We start from the raw sequence: 18,620 nt of genomic DNA, 5'->3' as shown, positions 1-18,620 counted from the left end.
AATTATACACAAGTTAACAATCTCTCTCTGTCTCTATCTGTATGTGTGTTTGTGAGAGAGGGAGAGTGAGAGTGAGAGTGAGAGAGAGAATGTGATTCTAAGGGTTGAGTGTGTTACGGCCAATCTATTGTGTTGGTAACTTCACCCATAAATCTATCTACAGTCAAGTATGCATTTAGACAAATATGATGAATATCAATATAATATGTGCAACCTTTTATGCGTGGTTGTTCAAGACACACTGAAGGCATGATGCCACCATAGGTTTGCAGAGAACTATACAATATGCACACTGAAGGCATGATGCCACCATAGGTTTGCAGAGAACTATATACAATATGCACACTGAAGGCATGATGCCACCATAGGTTTGCAGAGAACTACATACAATATACACACTGAAGGCATGATGCCACCATAGGTTTGCAGAGAACTATATACAATATACACTTGAAAGGGGTGGGGTGGTGGTGTGGGGTTGTGAGGGCCGCTGTAACCCAGTGTCCATTCTCACCGGAAGGGGGGGTGGGGGGGTTGTGAGGGCCGCTGTAACCCAGTGTCCATCCTCTTAATGTCTTAATTATTTTCAAAGTTGAGAAAAATCTCTCAGCTTCAGCTGTTGTCATAGGAGTAGTGAGAATGTTCAACAAACTCACAGTCTCAGAGAATGTCTCCTGGAGGTTGTAGTTCATGATATCCTGGTACAGTGCCAGTGCACCACAGCAAGCCTTGATTCAGGATTCTCATAGATCAGAGACTAGGGATGGGCATGATTAATCGACGATCGCCTAATTGATCGTTAAAGGGGACCTATTAAGCTTTTTCGACTTTTATGACCTATAAACGTTGTTATAATGATTGATGGTCACGTTTAACCATACTAAAGTGTCAAATAATGACGTACATGCATTTCGACGTATTCCCTGCCGACAATCTGGGGTGGCTGTGCAGAGTGCTAAACACTCAGGACAGCGAGTGCGATTCACTTGCGATTCAATTCCGGGAAACATCTACGTAGACGTACTCCTGCCACGCCCCCATATGCCTGGTCAAATCTGCCCGCGCGCGCTCCAAGGAAGGTAACCAATCACAACGGAGTTGGGTTGGCAGGAGGGGGGCGAGGGGGCGGAGAAGGACGAAATCGAGCGTTGACAGAGAAGGCTGAAAGCGCCCAGATGAGAGGAATAGTTTCTCGAAAATCTACATCGTTTTTTGTGTATGGTTAAACATGACTATCAATCATTATAACTACGTTTATAGGTCATAAAAGTCGAAAAGCATAATAGGTCCCCTTTAAGAATTTCGTAGATTACGTAAATTTTTCATCGATTAAACTAATGCAGTGTGCAATTAAACATTTTACCACACAGGTGCAATATTTAAATTTGCGGCTCCTCCCCCGCAATATCCCGCTTTGAACGGTGAACTCTTTACTCCTAGCAGCTATAAAAACTATAAAAACTACAAAATGACTATAAATATAGGCTATGTGGAAAAAATGCACCGACTTTGGCTCAGCCTGGCTCCGCCCTCTTCCGCTACGTAGCTAAGATCGCTGCCGTTGAGTACGAAAAGTGTACATCGCCACACACTTCGCGATTTGACCGTTTTCAGTAAACTTATTTTCGCCCGATCTGAGTCGGAACGCCCTACGTATTCAAACTTAGACTAGTAAGTACGGATAGTATGGATATAAATAAATGGTAATAATAATAATTATTAATAATAATTAATTAATAATAAAAATAATATAAATAATTTCCCTCTGGGATTATTAAAGTATCTATCTATCTGTCTATCTATCTATCTATCTATCTATCTATCTATCTATCTATCTATCTATCTATCTATCTATCTATCTATATTGGAACACGGCGATGTAATCATGAAGCGGACGAGGCCACGGCGAAGTCTGGTGTGGGACCATTATGATTTATAAAATGACTTATTGGGGAGCACTATAGGCCTACCACTCAAGGCGAGGTTGGCATTGAAGCAGAAATAAAGAACTTTCTGAGCCCCTGGATTGTGGAAAGTTGTTCCCCGCCTTGCCAAGTTAGCACGGAGGTATTTGTGCATCACGGCAACGTCGGTCCCCTCAGAGCGGGTGTTTTCGGCGGCTGGACTGATGGTCACCAGGCTGCGGTCGCGTCTGACCCCAGAGCATGTCAACATGCTCATCTTTCTCGAACAAAAATCCGTAGACTGGTTGGTTAAGTTATAACATGATTGTTTTTTTGATATTATTATTGTTATTATTTTGGGAAGAAACTAGGGTTGTGTTTACTTTTAGTTACGTTTATGAGCACCGGCTTCGAGCTGCATGCTCCGTTGCTTAGAGCAGAGCTGAACTATTGAACGGATAGCGCATAATTATTGAACGGATCTGGTTTAACTGAGTTGTTCATCTTATAATAAAGATCCCAATGAGGAAAACACGCTGCATTTGTATTTTCATTTCATTTTGAATATAATTTTTTTTTAATTTTAATTGAAAATATTAACGATTAATCGACTAATTGATCGTTGATCGTTGACGATCGACTAAGACAACTTCATCGAATGCCCATCCCTACCAGAGACAGTTCCGTCTTGAGCTTTGCCTTGTTGGGCGTGGGATATGCCTTCACAGTGGCATTCAGAGCATCAGCAGGAAATTAATGGCAGTACCTTTCAAACATAGTTCCTTGTACTAAGGTAGCACTCACAAGGTGGCCAGTGAACCTCGCTTTGTTGTGGGCCAGGATGGTGTCGCTGACCATTTCAGACAGCCTATGCTTCGCCTCTTCTGTCAAAGCCGTCCTCGGTCTGTCGGTTCCTGATGGCTCTTGCAGCTGGTCAGAGTCTGAATGCAAACAAACCAATAATGTGTTTGTTAGGCTGTGTACAGTACTGTAGTCTACATGATGCACATGTTCATACGTTATCCAGTAAAAAGATGTCTGCATACCTACTTAAAATGGGCAGGAATGCATAATGTTAGTGTTAGTTAAACACTGTTTTTTATCTATTGTGTTGGTAACTTCACTCATAAATCTATCTACAGTCAAGTATGCATTTAGACAAATACAATAAAATATCAATATAATATGGGCATCCTTTTATGTGTGGTTGTTCAAGACACACTGAAGGCATGATGAGTATACCCACTTACAATGCCCAGGGATGCATAATGTTAGTGTTAAACACTTTTTTAAGCTATCCATTGTGCCTTGCCTAACCAGGATGTCCAGCACAGAGTAAAGCAAGCTAGATTACTAGCTTGATATCCACTGGCAATATATTATAAAAAATAACATATATTATAAAAAATAACACAAATACAGTCTCCTTTCATGCATATATTCTCATAACAAATCTTTGCTTTGAGAAGGATCAAATAATATAAAACTTAACTGGCCGTTTTCCGCTCCAGTGTTGCAACCTATATTCCAAACCTCTGTAGACACACACACAATCCCTCTGTCTTGGAAAACCTCCTACATAAAACCACTACCAAAAATCCGATGTCCAAAAGAGCATAAGGATTATAGACCCATAGCCCTCACTTCAGTGATCATGAAATCACTTGAAAGAATACTGCTACAATATCTTGTTAGTTTAACCAAAGAGAAACTTGACCCCTGTCAGTTTGCTTATAAAAAGGGCTGCGGTACAGAGGATGCGGTCGCCACACTGGTCCACCTGATTACAAAACATCTAGATCAGTCTAAAGACAACTATGCAAGGGTGCTGTTCTTGGACTTTTCTTCAGCCTTCAACACGATACAGTCTGATATATTGGTGTCAAAGATGGTCCAGTTAGAACTGAATCCATATTTGATTCACTGGTATGCATGTTTCTTAACCAACAGAGTACAGAGAGTAAAGGTGAACAGAACCCTTTCCTCAGCATTAACTACAAATGTTGGCGCTCCACAGGGTTGTGTAAGCTCAGCTGTACTCTTCACTCTTTATACTGACAGTTGTCGTACTGAAGAATGTCTGTCTGAGGGTAGGAGCAAAGGACCAGATCAGTACATTCTAAAGTACTCTGACGACACAGTTTTAATTTCTCTATTAAATAGTTTCAGTGACCCTGGACTGCACCTGCAGAGAGTAAATAAGGTGGTTGAATGGAGTGATAACAACGCTCTCATCATAAACACAAAAAAGACAGAAGAGATTGTTTTTGGTGCACCACTGGAGATATGCAAATGTCCTATTACTATTCATAGTGAACAGATCGATCAGGTATGTTCATACACATACCTAGGAGTAGTAATAGACCATCTTCTTTCCTGGAAAGATGACATTGAATCAGTGTGTAAGAAAACAAAGCAAATAATCTATTTCCTTCGCCGTTTAAGATCTTTTGGTGCCAGTAGAAGGATTCTTCTTTTGTTTTTCACTTCTGTCATTATGAGTGTTCTTCAGTACTGCAGTACCACCTGGTATGGATGTCTGTCTGTAGCCCTAAAGTCACAAATGTTACAACAACTAAACATTTGTTCAAAGATTGTTGGACAACCACTTCAGGAGCTGTATACTTCCACGTATGACAACAGCATGCTGAGGTTGGCAAAAAACATCACCTCAAACACTAGTCATGTTTTGTATAGAGAATACAGGTTATTGCCCTCAGGAAGGAGATACGAGGCACCACTTTTCAAGAAGGTTAGACTAAAAAAGTATTTTGTCCATCAATCGACTTTGATGCTAAACCGGAGATAGGCGAAGTGGTGGACAATGTGCTCTCGACTATCTGTACCCATGTATGTACATTTGTTGTGTTTCAATGTGTCACGTCAATGTGTGCAATTCATGTTTTCTGTTTTTACATGCAACGGCTGCTGGGTCGCAAGACAAATTTCAGCACTGCTGACGAATAAAGTTCATATCATATCATATCGTTGAGCACCGAAACTCGGTTCCAGTAGGGAACCGGTTCCGACGTAAACGGTGGTAACGAGATCGAATAAGAACCCACATTTCGGTTCCTCATAACGGTGCCTGGCGTTTTTTAACGCCCCCTGCCCCGCCCCCATGGTGTTGCGGCGTCAACTTGCGTTAGTGCAGAGGCCTGTTTCAGGTAGCTGGTTTAACATACTCTGAGTTTAATCCTGCGCTCTGAGTTGGTTGACTCAGAGTTCAGGGTTGAAAAGCAACTCTGGGTTTTCGGTTTCAGAACAGGTGATCAGCGTTGGGTTAATCAACTCTGAGTATGTTCATTCTGGGTTGAGGGCGTGCCTGTTGACTATGAAGAGCCATCATCAATGGATCTCTGATAACATGATCAAACATGGACCAAAAGCGTAGATCCACTTACTTTTCCCCCACGGAATTGGAAATTCTAATGAACGTGTATGCCGAGCAGTTACCGATTTTAACAAAAAAAAGCAATACCGCCGCGGCAGCGAGAGCGCGAGAGAGAGCTTGGCAGGAAATAGCTGAACAAGTCAATGCGTGAGTCATTAGTAAAATAAAATAAGAGGAAAGTTTAATATCTTCCACTTATTCAATATGTAAATTGTGTGTGTGTGTGTGTGTGTGTGTGTGTGTGTGTGTGTGTGTGTGTGTGTGTGTGTGTGTGTGTGTGTGTGTGTGTGTGTGTGTGTGTGTGTGTGTGTGTGTGTGTCAATTTACGCAACCCCGAGTTGCCCCACGAGGACTTGGCAGCAAATGAAGTACAAAAATATAGTTTAAACAGGTAAACTAATGTTTAATTGAAATCAAATCAATTGTGCTGTTTTGCCTGCTCTACCTAATTTAACAGCTATGTTCAACATGTATTAGGCTATATATTTGTATACTATATTTAAGCAGTAAATGTAAGTAGTAGGCCTACATTTCCCAGCCACCCCAACACTGCCAATATTTAATAGGATTTAGATATATTAGAAGGCTATACCTAGGCAAAATGCATTATAAATATATATGTGTCTTCAAAATAGCGCTTACTGAATATTAGGGTAACATTTTCCTCCATGTTAGCAAATCGAAAAAATGCAGAGGCCCGGCAGACTGGAGGGGGTCCACCACCTGCAGCCCTCACAGAGGCTGAGGAGATGGCCCTCAGCCAACAGAGTATGCGTCCTGTGGCTGAGGGCATCCCTGGGGGGAGCTCCTCTGATCCCCCCACCCCCCAGGATAGAAGTGCCTTTACAGTATAAGAGGTTGGTTATTCAAAATAATTAAATATGTACACGCAACCCAGCGCGTTGCAAATTAGATGGGGCAATATTCTGGCTCAAGTAATAATTGCACTGTCTAATCATCTTCTTCCAGTTACTGATGGCGTCATCGCCCTACTTGAACCAGATGCCCTCACCAACCTCCATGCAATTGTAACAATTCAAAAGATGCAAAAGGATGCTTTGGAGATCCAAATTTTGGAACATAAGTTATAGGTGGGTGAGGTGCAAACTGGGATAGGCTACTGTTCCCTGCTCTAAAAACATACCCAATATAAATGACTTTTTCTTTTTTTGTGCTTTCAGGAAATATAAAAATCCTCATAATAAGTAGATTGTCTTTATTAGAACACGGGCTGTGGTGAGACAAGTTATTTTGTTGAACAGTTTACTCAAAGGGTTTTACTTCAGTGAACAATGCAGACGATTATGCTGAGCATGTGCATGTAGAGAAGAACAGCATCTGGTTAAAAGCAGTACCAGGGTATTTTCTGCCTTGCATTCTTAAAATGAGTTTCTTGACTTGCAGCAGTTATAGGTCCGTGGTTAGTCAGCTACTCTGATCATGGGAAAGCCACAACGTTGAAGTGACTGTAGTACAGAGCAGGTGGGATGCACGGGGCGGATCATTCTGCACATGCGTTAATTGCGATAAAAAAAATAAAAAAAAACTTAAAGCATGCCCCCGGTGCGTTTGACAGTTAACATGGGGGCTGAGAAGGTGGTCTAAATAAATGATAGATTGCGCTGAAAAACGATAGCGCTCGTGAAGAAAATTATCAGGAAAATAAAGTATATCCAACCGGGGTCTTAATAATCGTTCCTCACGGAGATTCCTTCTGAGGATCGCAGCCTCTACGTCCACAGGCTCTCGTAGAAAAGGACATGCCATTTCTAACACTTCCTTCTGTCGGAGAGCTGCCTTCAGCCTTATAGACAACAAACTCAGAGTAGGTCTAACCACCTCCCGAGCAGGTTAGGTCCACGGCGTATGTTGCCGCAGCAACTAACTCTCGGTTGCGCTGAACCTGCTACCTGAAACGGAAAACCCAGAGTTTCCACTAACTCAGAGCGAACAAACTCGGGGTTGCCGCAAAACCAGCTACCTGAAACAGGGCTCTGGGCTCTATACCGATTCACACTGAATAACGGTGTGAATCTTGCTAAACACGCATGGTACGACTATGACTTTCTTTAAAGGTCCATGACTGCGAGGCGTGGTATTTCAGGCCAACTGGTAAAAAAGTGTGTCACGGCTTTCAAACATATAAACCATAAAGCCTGTGGGCGCCTCGAGACTCGGGACGGACTTGTCAACGCGCTGCGGCATCGCTTACTTGATGTTGTTTTGATTGAAGATCGGCAGGTTGTAGTGGGTGAACGTGAATGAACGTGTGTGTGCGTGTGTGTTGCGAGCGAATGTAATTTTAAAGTAACAAACAAACAAACAAACTCAAAGCCGATGCATGCATCCAAAACTTTCTGTTCAAAACCAAATAAACAAATCAAAAACAGAGTCGTTATTCGCTTCAAATACTTTTTCTTTTCATAACTTGGGAATTAATACAGCGCGGTACCGAGCGGTTGAAAACAATGTTGGCGTCTCCTGTGGCTGCCTTGCGCACCTGAGTTATATTACTTAATATGACTTTGGCAGTAATGTTGCGCCATGATGCGTGCCTGCCTGCTTTCAGCGAGTAATTAATATTATTTGTAATTATTTTTTGAAAAATATATTTATCAGTCACAGCACTCACAGCAGCCTCTTCGGTTAAGTCGAGTAATTTAATGCCAACCGTAAATCTTGCATATCAGGTAGGCTAGCAAACACTGTTGCCATTCAACTCCGTGTCCGCTGACTTTCTGCCCACATGAAAAAAATCTATAGTTTACTATAGTAAATAAACTATAGTATACCCTATATATAATATAGTAAATATCGTAGTGTTTTGAACCTTACTATAGTAAACTATAGTATACTACAGATAATTCTATAGTTTACTATAGTAAATAAACTACAGTACACCCTATATATACTATAGTTAATATTGTAGTGTTTTTGAACCTTACCATAGTAGTTTTACTACAGTAAACTATAGTATACTACAGAAAACTGCAGTTTTATTACTACAGTATACCAACTATATACTACTACAGTAAACTATAGTATACTACAGAAAACTGCAGTTTTATTACTACAGTATACTATACTACTACTGTAAACTATAGAATACCACAGAAAACTGCAGTTTTATTACTACAGTATACTACATTATATACTACTACAGTTTACTTCATATACTGAAGTAAATTACAGAACTTTTATTATACTTTTTTTTTGCTATAGAATACTACAATTACGATACCATAGTACTATATATACTGCATTACAATAACTGCATTATGCAGTATTTTGTTGTTCTTTTAACTATGTCATTGTACTTTACCTAATGGATATTTTCAACTGTATCACTTTTTGTTGTTGACATTATTAACCATAGTGCTGTAACAATAATTCACTGCACATAAATTAGGCTTACAACCACCATTAACACAGTGTTTTCTACAGAGGGAATGGGAATACACAGACACACACAAACACATACAAGAAAGATGAGCATGAGAATGAGGGTATCACTCAACCAACATCTTTTCTCATTTCTACATACCTACTTGTTATTTCAACAAGGTCATGTTTGGCTAGGCCAGGTTTTCCTTCTGTGCAGCTGCTGGATGACTGGTCAGTCACTGAATGGCCTGCCATATATTCCCTGGTATACATCCCATGTAGGAGATCATTTATGAACTTCTGGGGGCTTTGGAAGGAGCAGCGCTCCACAAGTCCTTTTGGAATGACCTTTAATGCAAGTAGATAACATTACCACAAATCTACTTCAACAGACAGCAGACTAGCGTCTTACCTCAATGATATATATATGCATTTAGATTACCCGAGTGTACGGCTGATGCATTTAGAAAAACAGTGCAACTGAAACTAAGTAACTTAACCTATACAAATAAAGTCAAACTGATTCTTACATAGTGGCCCAGGGCCTCTGTTGCTGATGCTGATGATGGACCTGGTGCTGGTGATGGGTCTTCTGTTGCTGGTGGTGGAACTGCTGTTGGTGCTGGTGATAGTGTTGGTTCTGGTCTTGGTCTTGGTCTTGGTCTTGGTGTTGGTGTTGGTATTGGTGTTGTCGTTGGTCTTGGTGCTGAGCGAAGAAACTCCTCCATCTTCTGCAAAACGTCTGGCAGCACTGAGCAAAGGATTCATAATAGCTTTTTAGCTAACCTGTAAAACAGAAAAACCCTTGTGTAAAAAAACAACAATGTTTTCAACAATAGCATTACATTTCAATGTTGCTATTTTTGCCTTGAGAGAATCATTTTCCCTCTGCAGCCTGTGCTTGTTCTCCCTCAACAGCTCACAAGATGGGTGGCAGCTCACAAGATGGCACTGAAAATAAGAATTCCATTAAAAAAACAAAACTGACTCACATACACCTGGGCAAATACCTACAGAAGCCAGTTAGAGGGTACAAAGCTTACAGCTGATAGATTACAGGAATATATTGCTGTATCTATCCCTATACTATAGAGTTAGGAAATAAGTGCAGACAGTTTATTGCATTAGTGGATCTTACTTCATTCCTGGTTTCATTAATTGAGTTCAGCTGACATGATCCTATGACAAACAGAAGATGTACATAGAGTTAAGGGTTACATCAAGACTCTACAACAGAGGTCAGCATGGGGGATGAGCCTGAGCGAGTAGACAATGCAGGGGGAAAAGGAGATGAATACTCAAATCTAATCTTGTTAATATGCTTAATAAGTTGACAGAAAGCAAAAAGTCAAAATGATCTGACAGGCCAGGCAAAGCAGGCCAGTTGGCTACCCCATGGTGTACAATATGACAGACAACATTAGGCTACATCACATTACAATAATTCACTGATGTTAAGAAGCACTTCCATACGGTGAATATTTTTACATCACTGCACCAATACCTTGCTTTTCCAGTTCCATTAAGACGTTAAGACCTGTGTTTTTTCTCTTCTTCTTCTTCTTACATTGACTTAACTGAGGATCCTTTACATCATAATGAAGTTTAGTTTTTCAACGATTTTAATTTAACTCATCCACAAGGCCTATAGATGACATTTCTGTAATAAAACTTTAGTTACCTACCAGCGATACGCATTGGACTGAATGCCACATAAATACATTTAAAAGTTCAGGGGAAAGTATATGCCTCTACTGGTGTTGCTTAAGCCAATAACCTTTTCAGGCAGTGTTGTTTCTGAATATTAGTGTTAAGGGCCAATAATGCGCGACACTTACTACCATACATTAGTCACCATGTCTGTGGAAACATTTGTATGCAGTCACATGTTATTATACCCCCCCCTCTGACAAAATGTCACTCTGAACTCAGTTCAAAACTTGAGAGCCCTGTGGTTGCCTACGGCTGGACTGTCTCAAATCATGAAAGAAGGCAATTTAACCCACAACAAATAATAAATCAAAATAAGTAATGAATATGGTAATTTAAGATGTTTTTCCAAATGGTTATTTCATAGCAGACGCAGACCTCGATTTGTCTGTACTTGATTGAACCGACAATCCATCAAACAAAGACGCATGAATATCAAATACACAAACACACATTCAGAGAAAATACAACCCAACAAACACACACAGACACGCTCACTATTGTACACACACAAACAAACACACACACACACACACACACACACACAGACACACACAAGCGTTCACACAGTTGATGTCATACAGGCCTATTTCACCTACAATTACGATAGCATGCTTGCAGGACAAGGACACGTCATTTCATTTGAGGCCTTCTTTCCCTATTCAAATCCCTTCTCCTTCTCTTTCCCTCCTTGGTGGGTTGTTTCCATGACAACCTGCATTAGCCTTAAATCCCCCCTCTGCTTCCCTCTGTGGCACAATAGTGAGTTTCAAGCCTGCCTCCGAGGGCGAACAACAGAGTTTAAACCAACATGTGGTTGGCCTTGCAAATATGTACCAGTGTATCTCCTGTGAGACATAGGACCCACTGCCAGGGGGCGCAGCCAAATACACTGGCATCCTAAGTGGATGATCGGACTGCTCTGAAGGCCAGACACCCATCCTATTTGTTATTAATGTTAACATATTATAGGTTATGAGTCGTTTACAGAACATTTCGTCACATGGGCTATCCGTTTAGACAACACAATGGTCGATCAAGTTATTTTTACAGTACAATTTCTGTTTTGGTTCCGAAGTTAGGTTCCAAATAGTATTGAAATACACTCAAATTCACACAAATACAGGTTTTAAAGAGATGATAGGTTCATTTTGTGTTCACATATTAACAGATGGGTTTAGCCTTCTAGTCCAACAGCCTTAACCTCAATGAGTGACATGGTCAACCCTTCATACTGTATCAGTGTAGGCATATTTATACTTATACACTCAAGAACCTGATCAAGTAGACTGATACTGGTAGAACATTTGCTGCAATATTACTTTTGTATTCTGTATATTTCACGAATGATCCTGAGCACAAATTCCCTTCATAGATCTAAGTGTATGTGAACGTGTACTGTGCTGGCAGTATAAGATACAGTCTTGAATAATATATAATAATAATGACACATATGTGCCCTTGAGTGAAGCATCGTAACGAGGTCGGTGTGCCCCAGCCGCTCTGTACTGTGTTAGAGCGGATGTCATTATCAATACACACCTAAAGAATAGGCTCTATGGCTCCATTCCATTAAAGGATGGAACCAAGAGGCCTATGGGGCTCCGTTCCATCTTTTGATGGAATACCTCAGGCTTCTTTGTTTAATGAAACACACACCACATGAAACACATATTTCTTTGTGTTAACCAAAGTGATTTATAATTTGTGTGTGTGTGTGTGTGTGTGTGTGTGTGTGTGTGTGTGTGTGTGTGTGTGTGTGTGTGTGTGTGTGTGTGTGTGTGTGTGTGTGTGTGTGTGTGTGTGTGTGTGTGTGTGCGTCTATGCATGTGTGTGTGTGTGTGTGTTTATGTTTGCACATCTGTATTTCAGCATCGATCTAGTAGTAATGCTACAGAAACAATCAAGCCAGGCGTCGCATGGCACCAATACCGCTCATTGATTGGCTGAGCATCTCGGGCTCTTGCCCGGCTGGCCACATGGTCTCAAATCGAATTGGGAACAATATGTTTAGAGAGGCTGATCAATAGGTTTTAGTGGGAGATTCAAATGCATGTTGGGTTCAGTTGGATGTTTAGGTTGCCAATTGGTTGTTTAGTTAAGAAAAGAAAAAAGCAGGATGGAATTATCAGTTCGTTTGTGTGTTCAAAATCAGTGACATCACCCAAGTGACGCGATGCATTACCGTTAGCGTAGGTCTTGTTTACTTGAGCGGTTCGCCGTTTTAGCTTGCAGGTGACGCACATGCTGTAAATCATTGGGTTGAGGGAGAAACAGCGCACAGATGGTTCAATTATGTGGTGCAATGGGTGATATTTCAGTAGTATTTCCAGAGGGATCCTTCTAGAAGGAAACAATGATGAATCTGCTAAGCAAAGGCAAACAAGACAAATGTAGTTTGCCCTAATGAAATTTGCTTCACTCTATTCAAGTATAAATTATGACAGGTAGGCTACCCCGGAGGATTGGATTAGCCTCTATTTGTCATTTATAATGGCTTCTATCATTGTACAACAATAAATAACTATGAACATTAGAGACAACAACATAATGACTCCCTTCATTGGTCTTTGTAATTATGATGATGATTATTATTGATTGTATAGTAGGCTATTATTATTTTTAGTCATAGGAGTAGGAGAAGTAGTAGTAGTATTACTAGTAGTAGAAGTAGTCGTAGTATCATTAGTATTACAAGTAGTATTAGGAGTAGTAGTAGTAGAAGAAGTATTAGTAGGACCTAGTAATAATATAAAATAAAATATATTTTTTGTTTGAGATCTGTGCCTCAAGTGAGGGGGCACAAGCATTGTGGGGGGCGGCGGTGCCCGGCCCCCCATAGCGACGGGCCTGCCACCATGCATGGATGTGCAGACTTTGCTTGAGTATGGACGCATGTAAGAGGAATTAGGCCTCTCAGACCAAGGAATAGGTCGGGCCTCAATAGATTGCTGTCAGGTTTTACACCGCCTCACCATAATATATAGAATAAAAAATATGATTTCATGCTGATACAAAAGCACCTTTAAACGGTAGGAAAACCACCAACAAACAACACCAAAAATACGTCATTGAAAATATAAACCGCTCTATGGACTATGTATAGAAACCACGTGTTTTTATATATATTATAACACCATCTTAACACGGATTACACCCACTGACATTGTCTGATTTGTTGCATTTTGTTCTGAAAACCCCATAGAATGGAAACAGGTCTGTGGTTAAACCGAATCACTTGATATATTTAGCGTGTATTTGGCTTTAGCAGGTGATGTTATTGAACAGGATATGATTGATAGACATTTTTTAATTATTATGCCATCCGACTGTTTGTTAGAGACGCCATACTTTTTTTAGTACGTTTTTTTCGGTACACAAAAAACGAACCCGTTTGCAGTCACTAGAGGGCAATAAAACATCACCATTAGAGTATCGAGGTTAAATGTAATATTAGATAGGATAGCCCTATGTATTTTTAATCGTCTGTAATGGCCTATCGAAAAATCAAAACCCATGCACTTGGTCTCTTTCAACGAAAACGATACCATCCCACACATAGCCTATCTATAATTATTATAGTGGAAAAATAACTTGAGGTCAACCAGTATATCAAAAGTCATGCATGCAAAGATCTGTGGCCTGGCAAGCAGACACGCACGCACGCAGGCGCGAGCGCGTGTTATTAATTATTATTTATATTATTAACGCTCCGTTCACACAAACACACACAACGAAAGACACCTGTGGTACCAGCTCCACCCACACATCCGCTGTGAACCTTCCGTGGAGACTTTCAAAAAGTACACAAAAGCACACCTTTTCTCTGAGGCCTATGGCCTCTGACTCACGACCGCATCCAGGGCCTTGCGCATTTTGCACTCTCACTCACTTTTTTACATATACACCCTCACCTCCCACTCTTGGAAGCGACCTTGAGTATCCTGAAAGGCGCTATATAAAACCATTTTTTATTATTATACACCGGTCTGACACACACACACACACACACACACACACACACACACATACACACACACACACACACACACACACACACACACACACACACACACACACACACACACACACACACACACATACACACACACACACACACGCACGCACACACACAAAGAAACACATTTTTACCCTACACCACCACTACCAAATGGACTACAAAGAAAACAACAGTTCCTGTTTTAAATTACAACAAAAAGATTGAACCACCGCATGAATCGGCTTTGCAGGCAAGGGGCCTCGTAGCACCAGGCTCCGGCCGTGTTTATTTACCCTGAGCGTACCTCCATACCTCACACAGACCTATCATTGTAACAAGTGGGCACTGCTGGCGTTTATCCTCACTCCTTTCCCGCCTCCCTCACCTGCTTGTACTTACTGCACTGGGCCTGCGCCATGCACTCCTCCCCACCCCACCCGACCGGACCACCCCCACCCCCCCCCCCCCCCCCCCCCCCCCCCACCCCCCTCCTTGGGCTTCGGCCCTCGGGGGAAGTGGTCACACACTCCTGGTTCCTTTGAACGGACCAGATCCTGGTATTCTCTTTCCCCTGCCTGCACCCACTGGCCGCCACTAGAGTCGCCATCTCGGACAGAAGGTGGGTGGTGGTGGGGGAGGTGGTGGGGGTGGCGGGGGCGGCGGCGGTGGGGGGGGCGATGGTGGTGGTGCTGGTGGTGGTGGGGCCGGGGGTGGTGCTGGTGGTGGTGGTGGGGGTGATGCTGGTGCTGGTGGTGGGGGTGGGGGTGGTGGGGGTGGTGGTGCGGGTGGGGGTGGTGGGGGTGGTGGTGCGGGTGGTGGTGGTGTTGGGGGTGGGGGTTGTGCTGGTGGTGGTGGTGGTGGGGGTGGGGGTGGTTCTGGTGGGGGTGGTGCTGGTGGAGGAGGTGGTGGTGGTGGTGGTGGGGGTGGCGGTGGTGGTTGTGATGTTGGTGGTGGGGGTTGCGGTGGTGGTGGAGGTAGTGGTGGTGGTGGTGGTGGTGGTGGGGGTGGTGGTGGTGGTGATGTTGGTGGTGGTGGTGATGTTGGTGGTGGTGGTGATGTTGGGGGTGGTGGTGATGTTGGTGGTGGTGGTGGGGGCGATCTTAAGACTCTTAGTTAGGCGCCAGGCTCGTTCTGAATGCTATTGATTTCAGTCAGTGTGAGTCAGTGCCGGTGCTCACCGACTGGTCGCTGTGCTTTATCTGCCCCCACCTCGTCGTGGAGAGCGGCCCGCCCCAGAGGACGGCCGTCCAGCTGGAGGAGGAGATAAGGAGATAAGAGATGGGAGAGGGGAGAAGGAGCGGAGAACAGGGCTGTGTAATGCGAGAGGGTAGAAGTATAGGGGGGTAGTGACAGTGAGGGGCTTACAAAGAGAAAAGACGAGGAAGAAATGAACATACTTCACGGGAGGGTATCCTGACTGTCGGGCTTTGTCTGATCTCTAGAAAACAGACTCCAGTGGGTTGTTATGGGATAGGCTTCGGATTGGACTGAGTTGCAGTCAAGGGGGCCAGGCCCCTGGGAAATTCTATAAGGAATAATTACATATGTACATGTGAATATGTGTTTATATGAATATATATGTATTTGGATACATGCCAATAGATCAAATACCTTGAATGACTCTTAATTTCTCCCACCCCATCCCAAAATGACGTTGTTTTGTTCCACCTCAATATTCTAGAGCTTAACAGCGATTGACAGCGGTCTGGTCTAATGGCGTTGGGCATTGTCAGATTGACAGTTCTCAAGCCCAATGGGCTTGATGGGGAGGCGGTGCCACCCTGTTGCCCCCCGTTTAGATCGGCCCCTGCAGGGATGGTTAACCGATTAAGAAAAGAAAAAGCAATTGAGAGCTTAAGAAGGGACACTGATTCCTAACAGGGGGGTCAATCGCTCGTGGGTGGACCGAGTGGGTGGGGGGGATGGGGGGGGGGGGGAGGACACCTGGAGCTTATTCGTATTCTTCCACTACAGACACAAGATGAGGAGATGGAGGCTCGGAACAGAAAGGTCTATAATGGTGGTGGAACCACTCTCCCTGTGTTTTCCGAAAATCATTCTGCGCTCCTCTGGCGGGAGATAAGTGTTTGCTACAGAGTCACCTCCGTTTGACGTTCCCTGAATATCTTCCGACCGGCACTGCGTATCTTCCGACAGCCCCTGAATGTCCTCATGCATAGCCATCTCTCTGCATGGGGTCCCCTCACTCGTTTCACTTCCCCTCCGGGGGAGCGTCCCTGCTATGCATGTGTCCGTGCTCACACGATGCTTTGGCGGGTCTTATTGGGAATACTTATTCATCTACGTATTTCTTTCGTCTTCCAAGAAGAAACACACACGCTGTGACTCTGCCTTCCCCCGCCTAGGCCATACACACAGCTCCCATTATGTGTCAGACTTGGACGGGCAAGTTGAAGTTGGACTACTAGACCTGATGGTTTAATTTATGTTCTCAAAAAGCCATGTACTTTGAATCTCTCTCTCTGTCTCTCTCTCTCTCGCTCTCGTTTGCTTTCTCTTTCTCTTTCCCTCTTGTTTGCTTTCTTTTTCTCTTTCTCTGTCGCTTTTTCTTTCTCATTCTCTCCCCCTTTCTCTTGCTCTTTCTCTTTCGCTCTCTTGCTTGCTTGCTTTTTCTTTTTCTTTCTCACTCTCTCTCTCTCTCTCCCTCTCTCTCTCTCTCTCACACACACACACACACACACACACACACACACACACACACACACACACACACACACACACACACACACACACACACACACACACACACACACACACACACACACACACATACATTTCAAATAAAATCAGGCAGCTTTTATCCTTCCAAACCTCACTTGTAGGATGCCAGTGTGTCTGGGGCATTCAGCATGTGTTTTTTGACCGGTTTGTGTGTTTTAACATTCCCTGTAAGAATACAAGTAGCTCTTTGAACACAGCGTGTCTTTGGCTCGCAGTGTGTGGGGAACAGCACTGCTCTGTACAGCCACAAACCCTGAAGTCTTTTGCACCACTACTCAGGCTCCTGCTACATACAGTGCAGGTCCTATTGCACACAGCACGCACACATCTGCCACTTTGTTCAAATATGGCAAATATTAGGTTGTTGATTTGTATTTTAAAACAGTGTTCAGGCATATTTGCATTGCTTGTAGCACCTACAAGATGAATGGGTTGATATAGAAATAAATAAACAGTCACATATATTTAATTTAGTTTTATTTTAAAGTCGGACTGCAAGGAAGAGTAGAAAATTGTTGCACATCAATATCAAATATACAGTCTTAATCACTTAAATATTGTCAGATACTGGCTGGTATATATATTTCCTCTGCTTTATTTTGTAACTGTAAACTTCCAACTAAAGCCATTTAGTGCATGTTACTTCACCTAACCTATTTATGTTTATACCTGACAGGTTAAAGTAACACAGGACATGTTCAGTTACTAACTTATCTACTTACATGAACAATTTATCCTTCATGCTCTCTATGTCACAGCGAACAGCTGCCATCTTTTCATCGTTGGTTTGCAAGAAGAAGTTTTGCTTCCTATTGATCTACTGTATATCTCGAGACATAAGAAGTTATGTCCTGCTGTCTATTGGTCTATATCTCGAGACTTAAGAATGTCTTGTTTCCTATTGGTCTATATTTTGAGACATTAGAAGCTATGTCCTGTTTCCTATTGGTCTATATTTTGAGACATTAGAAGCTATGTCCTGTTTCCTATGGGTCTACATCACAACACATTAGGATCTCAGTAATGCTTCCTAAATCACTGGACATTAGCGTGTGGGGAACTAATCACCAAGGCCCGTATTCTGTGGCTCATCAGCTTTTGAGGGTCCATTCACTATTAGGAAAAAAAAATTTGCTGGAGGTGTTTCACATGATGTGTGCACGCTCAAATCCGCCATCTTGGTCGTCTTTTCACTGTTAATGTATCCATCTATTGATCTACAATACAATTATAGAATATTGACAGCTGGTTCCTTGCTAATTTTCTGCCTTTATAAATATCATTCTAGAGGTATTATTTCAGAAATTTCCATTTGCAATTTTTGGTATTCACTTTTGGAATTTCATGCAACATGATTAACAATCTGTGGTGGAGCCAATCTATCCCCCCATGGTACCTCCTACTCCTCAACCTCCCCACCTCTTCCTCCCCCTCCTCCTCCACCTCCTCATCCTCCCCCACCACCAACTCCTCCTCCTCCCCCACC

At 42.6% G+C, this 18,620-nt stretch overlaps 1 long non-coding RNA gene across 1 annotated transcript; it reads right to left on the bottom strand.

Annotated features, from left to right (window-relative positions):
• Positions 1 to 8,852: 8,852 nt before the first annotated feature.
• LOC115558618 (uncharacterized) lies at positions 8,853 to 9,615 on the bottom strand. Its single transcript, XR_003979359.1, has 3 exons — positions 9,528 to 9,615; positions 9,254 to 9,433; positions 8,853 to 9,030 (listed from the first exon to the last, which is right to left on the bottom strand). It is a non-coding gene; the product is annotated as an uncharacterized LOC115558618 (long non-coding RNA).
• Positions 9,616 to 18,620: the final 9,005 nt, after the last annotated feature.

The sequence above is a fragment of the Gadus morhua genome, chromosome 14 (genome assembly GCF_902167405.1).
Source record: "Gadus morhua chromosome 14, gadMor3.0, whole genome shotgun sequence".
In the NCBI taxonomy this organism is placed as follows: Eukaryota; Metazoa; Chordata; class Actinopteri; order Gadiformes; family Gadidae; genus Gadus; species Gadus morhua.
This window is presented reverse-complemented; position numbering and strand designations above follow the sequence as displayed.